The following is a 9,357-nucleotide window of genomic DNA, read 5'->3' on the forward strand; positions in this document are numbered from 1 at the left end:
TAATCGCGCGTCGAGCAGTGATCAAAGTTTCGACTAGGGAAAGGAAGAGCAAGTAATAACGGGTGTAATGACGTAACGCGGAGCACGAGTTTCTACGGGCAAAGGGGCACGAAGGGCTTGTTATTTAGGTATAAATGCTTCGTGACGTGGGAGCAAAATGAAAAATAGGCTCCCTTTTATTCGGTCGCGAGATGCCCATGACAGGGTTCCCTCTGTGGCGCGGTAGTCGATTGACACTTTAATGAAGGAGGCCAGCATCGATGGCCGGATGAAAAGCGAAAACCCTGCTATACAGAAAGGGGTTGAAGGAATCGAGAGCACCCTTACCCGATAATGTCAGGCGTCAACCGTAATTGCTTTCGTTTTACCTCGAATCCGGAACGTCGCGCGGCCTGCGCGTTCCTGAACCGTTCCTCCACTGTCGACCCCCGATTCCCCTTCATTTTGGACGCTCGAAAATTCCGATAAACACTATACGACGCCTCGCGACGCCTCCTCCATCACTCACCTTACTCCTCTTCGGTCGCCTGCAGGAGTGGCCAGAGCTTTTGGGGATCTCTCGAGAGCTTTAACACTCTCTCTCTCTCTCTCTCTCTCTCTCTCTCTCTCCCTCTCTCTCTCTCTCTCTGCCCCTTTGATTCTCCGAGGAAGAGAGGAAGGAGGGAGGGATAAAAAAAGAGAATGAGAATCAGCTGCTGAGTCACGCGTAAATCTGGCCGACCTCGCGTGAGATCACTCGAGTATCGCAGCCACCCACAAGCTTCGCATTTCATAGAGTCACAAGGAGCAGGTCCTTCCCTTGACAGTTCCAGACAGTTGATCCTCTCGTTCCCGGTGTTCCTTTGAATCCTCCTTAAGGACATCGTAGATCTGTCTGTTAAACAGAATTCGCCCTCGACGGCTCGAGGGCTGCGGAGGATTGCGGAGTGAAAAAGGGATCGTCGATGACCGCGGGAAATCTCCAGAGTGGGACCTGTGCAAACATGGTCCAAGTGAAATCCAGTAAGTCGATTTCCAGGGAGAAATCGCAGCGCTTGCAGAAAGATCCTCCTACTCCGTGGGTAAATAGGAATGGAGGTTCCACTCGAGAAATGCGCCGTACGCGCTGCTCTTCGGATTCAATCGGATTCGACGAAAGTTTTGAGTGTCTCGGCCGAACGAGCTGTAAGCCGATTTTAATATCGTCTGTCTCCCTTTTCGATTCGCAGCCGCTCAGATCCGAGTACACGAAGTATCATCCAGCCGCGCAATCATCTATGCCTTCCGTAGCAAGATAAGAAGTCTTTTGACGAATGGAGAGAGAGAGAGAGAGAGAGAGAGAGAGAGAGAGAGAGAGAGAGAGGAAGAGAGAATCAAGATATAAATCCCACATTGAAGGTCTATATCTCTGATACTTTCCAGCGTCTCCGTTGAACCCTCTCGTCTTTCACCTTCCGAAGGTTCCGGCACCCCTGCAGCTCCGGCCACTCTTTCCTCGATAAATCACGCTTCAGTATTTCCCCGCATATAATACGGGAAGCGACCCCAGTGGGTGGATAAGGTAGGGGCCAGGCTCGTTAAGGAGCCATTAAGTTAATGCTAATGAATCGCACAGCGCACGGAGGATTGATTCCTTCTCGTGGGAGGGGCCGACGATTTCGGGTTGCTGTCGCTTCCGGCACTTCCGTTTCTTTATTCCCATCTTGCTTTGAGCGCGACCCCTTCGAGAGAATAACGACTTGCACCCGTCTCCGTCTTTTGGACGGTCTCTCCCCCTCACGGGTTACCATACATGTATGTATGTATGCCTCGCGACGACGCATCCCGAGCTGCCTGCTACGTCGCGTTGCCGAACATTGACCGTCCAGTGGGCGCAGCATTGCCTGAGTACCCGGGGGAAAGGATGAAAGTGACTTTTCAGGAGGTGTTTGATATTTGGTGCGTGCCTTTAGGGTCGCAGTACCCTTTGAGGAGGGTGCCGAACGATCGGAATGGAGATCGCTCGTGCGTGGAATGTCAGGGCTGGTGGCCTCGCTGTGATACTCTGGGAACAACCCGGCTTACTTCAGCGCAGTTACGAGCTCGCGCAGCTCTTTAAAGGTTTGCTCCGTCGTAAATCCTTATTGCTCTTTAGCCTAATGAAAGGGGAGAGAAGAAGTGGCGAGGATCTAGTCGAAGGAAGGACGAGCGGATCGGTAATCGATTCGGCCTATCGAGGCTACCCAGACTACCCAGGCTACCCAGGCTAACCAGGCTACCCAGGCTACCCACGACCGGGGAATAGAATATACTCTATATCTATAGAGCATAATCCCTTCCCTCCGAACTGGCAGGTTCGCTTGGTTCCACTTTGTGTACGTTCACCGATCCGTACTTCCTGACGTAGGATGAGTCATAGATCAGCCCTCCTGCAGAGGCTGACTCGCTGGGTCGCCGAGTCGAGTCACTCGGGGTTGAGACGTAGACGAGCCAGTAGTACAGTTTCGGTTGACTGAGGCGGCAGTTCTGTAGAAAATGTCTAGTTCATGCTCCGGGTGGAAAGGACTTACTACCGAAGAACTCTCAGAAATTAGATTCCCCTTAAATTGAAAGATGCACTGATCGAGCAGCAGCTATAGCTATAGGTCCTATAGAAGGGTCGCCTGCCATTCCTAGTCAGCAGGCTGTCCCTATCGGAAGCACTGCGCCCTGGAGATGAATCCCTGTGGGAAACTGGAAAAATCTAAGAATCCTGTCTCCGTCAGTGGTTACGTAGCTGGTCCACTGTATCAGGTGAGCCTGGCTCGACGGTATCGCGACGCGTCCCAGCTGTAGCATAACGTCAGGGTATCCAAGGCATCCTGGCGTATCGCGTCGCGTCGCGTCACACGACGTCTGTATCGCATCGCCGTGTCCCACCCTCCCACCGTCCCACCGTCCCACCCAGCGCTGCGAGTATCTTTGATGTAGTGGTTTCATTTCTTCGAAAGGTGAGCGATATCGATTACAGGTAAGGTCAGTTGCGCAGGAGTGACGTGCGGACAGACGAGTCGACAGGCGAGCCACTCGTAAATCCACGTGCCGCGTCGCATGTAGACGTCGCCAGATAGATATACTCATAGAGTTCCTGGAGCGGCATTTCTGGTAATATCTCTAATAGGCGGATGGCCGTTGCGAGCGCCGGGTTCGCTAAATATAGGCCACTTATTCTCGTATATCCGAGGAACGTAACGGGCTGTTCCCTGGACGCTAGAAAATCCCGACGCCTGACGCCGCAAGAGTTCGCTCGACTCGCGAACCGACACGTGTTCCATATTGGAAGCGGCGCGTCTCTCAGATCTCGACGCGACTCGGCGCGGCGCGTCGCGCTGCGTTGTCAAACACATGGCGTTTAACGGCTGCGCTATTGCTCACGGGCAACAGCATCGAGAGCGCGGCGCCTTTAATCTTTGCGAGCCATGGATTTTTTGGACTTTCGAGTTAATCGCTCGCGAGCCGACGCCGAGCGACGCCGTGCGACGCCGAGCGTCTTACTCCGGGTGCTGCCCGTGGCACCCGGGTGCAACCGGGAGTCTCTCCGTTCTTCTACTCGCGAGTCTTCGGGTCTGCCCTCCGGTCTTCTTCCGGCGAGATCGTGCGAGCGCCGATCAATTAAGTGCAACCCACAAAGTGCTAAGACGTTTATGGCCGACATCTTATTATGTCGCTGGGCAGCCAGGGCGGGTCAATGAACGAGCCTCCTCGCTTCTTGCACGAGTTTCCATATTACAGAGGCGAAGCTTAGGAGAAACCGTGAAACCTTAGTGGGACTCGGGACTCCCGTAGCCAAGATGTCTTACAAAATAAGTTTTAGGTAATTTTAACTGGATAGGCACCCGGCTCTCTTTGATGCCGCGACGCCTTACAAAATTAATTTCGCTCCTGCGCTCCTCGACGCCCCTCGGCGCCCCTCGACGCCCCTCGACGCCCCATTGGGGACACACCGACATTCCCTGCGATTCCGACTCTATCGTTCTTGGTGCGGTCTGCGTTCCGAGGGAAATACATGGAGGCTGCGGGTGGGAGGAGGAGGAGGAGGAGGAGGAGGAGGAGGAGGAGGAGGAGGAGGAGGAGGAGGAGGAGGAGGAGGAGGAGGAGGAGGAGGAGGAGGAGGAGGAGGAGGAGGAGGAGGAGGAGGAGGAGGAGGAGGAGGAGGAGGAGGAGGAGGAGGAGGAGGAGGAGGAGGAGGAGGAGGAGGAGGAGGAGGAGGAGGAGGAGGAGGAGGAGGAGGAGGAGGAGGAGGAGGAGGAGGAGGAGGAGGAGGAGGAGGAGGAGGAGGAGGAGGAGGAGGAGGAGGAGGAGGAGGAGGAGGAGGAGGAGGAGGAGGAGGAGGAGGAGGAGGAGGAGGACGGAGGATGCAAGAAGGTGGCGCTCAAAGACACAGAGACTCTCGCGAGACTCAGAAAACTGTACGCATTACTCACACCGGTTCAGCTCGGTGAGAGTAGCTGCGTGCGCGAATGAAAGGAAGAAACGCGGCCTACCTACCTATCTACCTACCTACCTACCTACCTACACTCCTACTTATGTGTCGCGGTAAATCACCACGAGGGATAACCAAAACTCTTGTGGTTTACACTGCGGGTAGTCGCGCCAAGCGTTCTACGTGATCAGCCTTCGGATCGAGGCTTCGTGTCCTTCGCTACGAGACGTCATTTCACTAATTATTCAATCGAGCTTCGAAGCTTCGAAGCTTCGAACCATCCAAAATTCAAGGCGGGTGCTTTAATCAACGTAAGAATATAAGTAAGCAATGTGCATTCAGCGCCCGTAATTCACTGTCGTTCTCAGCGTTAAAGCGCGACGCGTAACTACGCGTTATAGTTCATTTAGTTATAGTCGTTATCATTTTAATCATAGTCCGCCGCAACCCCCCAGCTCATTTCTCCGCGGGCGAAACACTTGATATGCGCTCGCGGAGCTCCCTCACTTTCTTAATTAAAGTTGCCCCTGCACCTTGGAGCAGGCCCTAGACGCGCCAGCTGTTGGAAAAAATCCTTCGATCCTTCGTTTCTCGCAAATATATTTTTCCGAGCGTGGAAACGCGGCTTGAACGACTGTAGCTGGAAGGACTACTCGGTTACTCGGCTACCCGGCTACCCGGCTATACTCGTGTATCGCGAGCAACCGACGACCTACGCGACATCGTCGCGCACGTGTGTGCAGGAGAAGGAGAGACTCTCTCGAACAAGAAGGTCCATTATACGAGGGTTTATAGGGTATACTTATATACATATTCGTAGCACTACGCTCTCGACGCTCTCTGACTCATAAGCTCGGCTCTCGCAAAGCCTTTAGCCGGCAGCCCTCCTGCTCTCGAACGGCCGCACGACACTCCTGCTACTCTACATGGAAACGGATCTGGTTCTCGTCCCTGGATGACGACGTTGACGTTGCGCCGAGAATGACGACAATGACGACAATGACGTTCGACTCCGCCGTTCCATTGGCTCTCCCTAACCTAATCTGTAAGTACGCATAAGCCACAGACCGGCAGTATTCTATGGTGCTCGGGACTCTTTCAGTCGGGTTAAGACCTTATCTGAAACTCGAGCATGGCCAATTGAGGTCGATAAGTCAAGGAGTCTGGATTTCAGGGCATTCCCGGCCGCCATTCACCGACTGATTGCGCGTCGGTCTGTCGGTCTGTCGGTCTGTCGGCCTGTCTATCGTCGTTCCGTTGCCACTCTTGAACTCGGACGGATGCTGCAGCTTCTGGTTAGACTCTCGAGAGCGTGCGAGAGATTCTCTTATCGATTTACGGCACGCTTTGAATTTAGTACAGAAGCCAAAGCTGCGTTACGAGATGTTATGGGAAGCTACCAAATACAAGAGGAGGCACAGGAGCTTCATCCGCGAGACGATCTAGCGAGCTTCTCTCAGTTTGAGTTCACTTTAGTTCGCAATGGCAAAGCGGCCGAGTGGCTCATTGCACTCCTTCGATGAAAGAGCCCTCGTAACTCGCTCGACCATTAGAGTTAATAATCCCGAGTCTTAAATAACGCGAGCCCATTGCAATGGATGACAGTTATGACAGGCTCGCTCCATTGTTCCCTTACCGGTAATTATCGGGTTGGTAGGTTGTAGTAATAGCAGTGCTGGTGGTAGCAGCAGCAGCAGCACCAGTAGTAGTAGTAGTAGTAGTAGTAGTAGAGGTTGCTCAGTAGTCCTGCGGTCGGCCGGCCAGACTTCCACTTCGCCTACCTACGATATTTCAACTTTCCCCACGTCCTTTCACGACCATTTAGGAAGTTAATGAAAGGAGCGAAAGAAGGAAGCAAGTAGTGAGTCTCCCAAATGACCGACCGAGCCAATGAAAGAGGCCAGGATGGGGAACGTGTGCGTCGAGGCACATCGAACCGATTGGGAAATCCGTAGATTTCGAAAAAGGAGTAAATCCGAGAGGACGATAGCCTGCTATAGATTTGGAGGCCAGTTCCCGAGGGTGAGGGCGACGGCGGAGGCTATATTTCCAGGTCCCTTTCAACGTTTCAACGAAGCCAGAGGCCTCTTCCACTCAGCCCCGGATGAAGGGGGTCTGGTCAATGCTCGCGAAAATTGGCTTCTAAATCTTGCGACCGGAATGAAGCCCCCGTTTCGGCTCTCAGTCCCCTCAGCTCGGCGAGCAGCCACCTTACCAGTGGCAGCCACCAGCTTCATCTCCTAGTCCTTCACCCCCCCCGGCCCCCCGGCCCTGGCTCTCACGGAGCTGGCGCCCCTCCCCTGCGCGTCTTCCCGTCGTCCATCGCCCGTCTCCGGATCTTGCCTCGCGGGAATGAGAAACTGCCGACCGAAAGCTATTGTCATCGCAGGCTTACAACCCCACGAAATCCGCGAACCAACTTTGCAGAACGGACTTCCATAAGTTGCACTCAATGGGACCATGGAATAAAGAGGCATAGCGTTTCAGCTCGCAGCGTATTTCGCCGGTGACGGCGTCTTCCTACCTTTTTATTCGTGCGAACGTTATACGCAATTATCCACTTCCGCCTCTTCTTCTTCTTCTTCTCCTCCCTCCCTCTTCCCCCCACCTCCTCACCCTGTCATTCTCCTCGTCCTCCGCCCCTCCCGAGTGCACAGCGTGCTGGACGCTGCCATAGTAGTATACCTATAGGTCACTACGAGGAAGCGTGTGGAGTCACAGCATATGTACGCGTTGCACGCCGCTCGCGTTATCGGTGCTATCGCGTCAGGAAGCCACGGAGGCAAACATAGGCGACCGTGCGTATCCAGGGTGTCCTGGTGGCTCTTCGGTCCACGCCCATCGCAAATAGTACCGGGTCTTCCACTGAGAAACGTGATCTTCCTGGCAAACCGCCTGTTTACCGAGAAGAGACCTTCCGCAGAGGCCTTTCTGGATGATCGATGCGCCTCTTAATCTCTGTTTACACGAGGATATTCGCACTGACTGTTTTTACATTCACGAGCGCCTCTCGCTTCCGGTATCCCTGCAGATGCTCTATCACTGATGTGTTAACAGGATGACATGGCCGTAGGAGCACGAAGCGAACGAGGGGAAGAAGGGAAGAACGAAGGCAGAAAGGTAGGAAGGAAGAAAGGAAGGAAGGAAAGAGAGGCGGAGGGTCCTTTGAGGTTCCTGCTGGCGTCGGTGGCCCGATGAACCTTCGGCACGGCAACTCGGCAGGAAGCCATGTTTGTTGTGTTAGGCCGAGTCCGAATGAAATGCGAACATATGTTGGTGGCGTCGTGGATACGCGCTTTCATCCTAAAGAAACATACTAGGCGCCACCAGCTACGAACGGGTTAGAGGAAAATAATAGTTTCCGGATAGCAAACTATCTTCGTGTAGGCGCGCACACAATAACCTGTACTACATGTACAGGGCTGAACAGTTCGGCCAATTAAATTTTCACCAAGAACAAAAGAGCGACAGACTCATTCTTAGCGCGTTCCGAAATCAGTAAAGACACTACAGCTGTTCCCTGGTAGCGACCCGGCGACCCGGCGACCCGGCGACCCGGCGACCTGCCGTGCCGCTGGATTCCGTTTCGTCTGAGACGAATCGCGTCACGCTCAAATTACAGGGCTCGTTACGAGTCTCTGGCATCTCGAGTTCCGGCCTGTATTTTTAATGAGTTCACCTCCACGGTCTATTAGCGCTGACCGCCACCGGGTTTCCGTCACGTTTTCCTCGCCTGTAAATACTACACGTCCGAAAGGAAAGAAGACGTCAATGAGAGCGTCGATCGAGCTGCTTGGAAACTGTCAGCTGGACCAAAGCAATTTTGAAAATGAGTCCAGCTTCCAGTGAACCGCCGAGCGAGTTTTTCCTGTCGTGCGTCTAACGATGTGGCAGCTCGAGTAAATCAGTAGGGAGAGTGACGATAAGTTTTTGCTCGTTACGGCCAAGCTGGGAAGCTCATTACGAGCATCCCTGTGACCTACCAAGGGTTCCCTGCGACCCTTAGCCTCCTCGAATTGGGGGCTCTTCGCTTCCCCTGCACTCTCAACTCCTAATTCGAGCATCCTGCAATATTCAAGCAGCATGTCTCCTCGTGGCGAGATGCACAGGACTCTTTAACGTTCTGGCGCTCCGACCGCTCCGACCGCTACACTGCGCTTAGATCACCTACTTGGATTAGAGAACAAGCTCAGGCGGAGTGAGAGGGTGAACGCGGTGGCGATGGTGGCGATGGTGCCGACTCGTTCGATCGGAAACCCTGATAAGTTAACGAGGTGGCGGGTGGCGCCAGCCAAGTGCCTACGCTCCTGCGTGATTAGACAGCCACCTCCAGTTCACTCGATAGTTTAGCGCGTTCGGGAATCGCCTGGAGCACCACTAGCTCGTAGCACGGAGTCGCTCCGCTGACACGCTCCGCGATGAATGGACAGCACCGTTACACTTGGCGGACTCCGCTCGGCGGGAGTACGCGTACACGCACGTATGTCACCCACTCAGCCACTCAGCCACTCAGCCACCCAGCCACCCAGCCACCCAGCCAGCCATCCGGACAGTCAGAGCACATCGCTCACCCACTTTCACGTGCACTCCTCCTCGTGGAATCGTCGCGAGCAATTAAAGAGGCAGGCTAGCCGTGAGCTGCAGGGGAGGAAGACCTTCCCCGAGCATAATCATGCTCCGATTGTTGTCTCGGAGTCTGCTCGGTCACGCGCTGGACACGTCGCACAGCTCGTTTAATGCATCTGACCGCCTCCGCGAAGAGTCTCGAGCCACGCGTCCTCTCCTAGACTCCTACACCTTTTCTACCTCACCCTCGAGGATCCTTCAGCTTCCCGAGGACTCGAGGTTGTAGGAGGATGCGGAAAGAGGCTGTGAGCAAATAAAATCCAGGAACGCGGGAGCGATTTCCAAGAGGGGGCGAAGGACGCCGGGGGGGG

This window comes from Cephus cinctus, unplaced genomic scaffold (genome assembly GCF_000341935.2).
Source record: "Cephus cinctus unplaced genomic scaffold, Ccin1 Ccin1_scaffold1303, whole genome shotgun sequence".
Classification (NCBI taxonomy): domain Eukaryota; kingdom Metazoa; phylum Arthropoda; class Insecta; order Hymenoptera; family Cephidae; genus Cephus; species Cephus cinctus.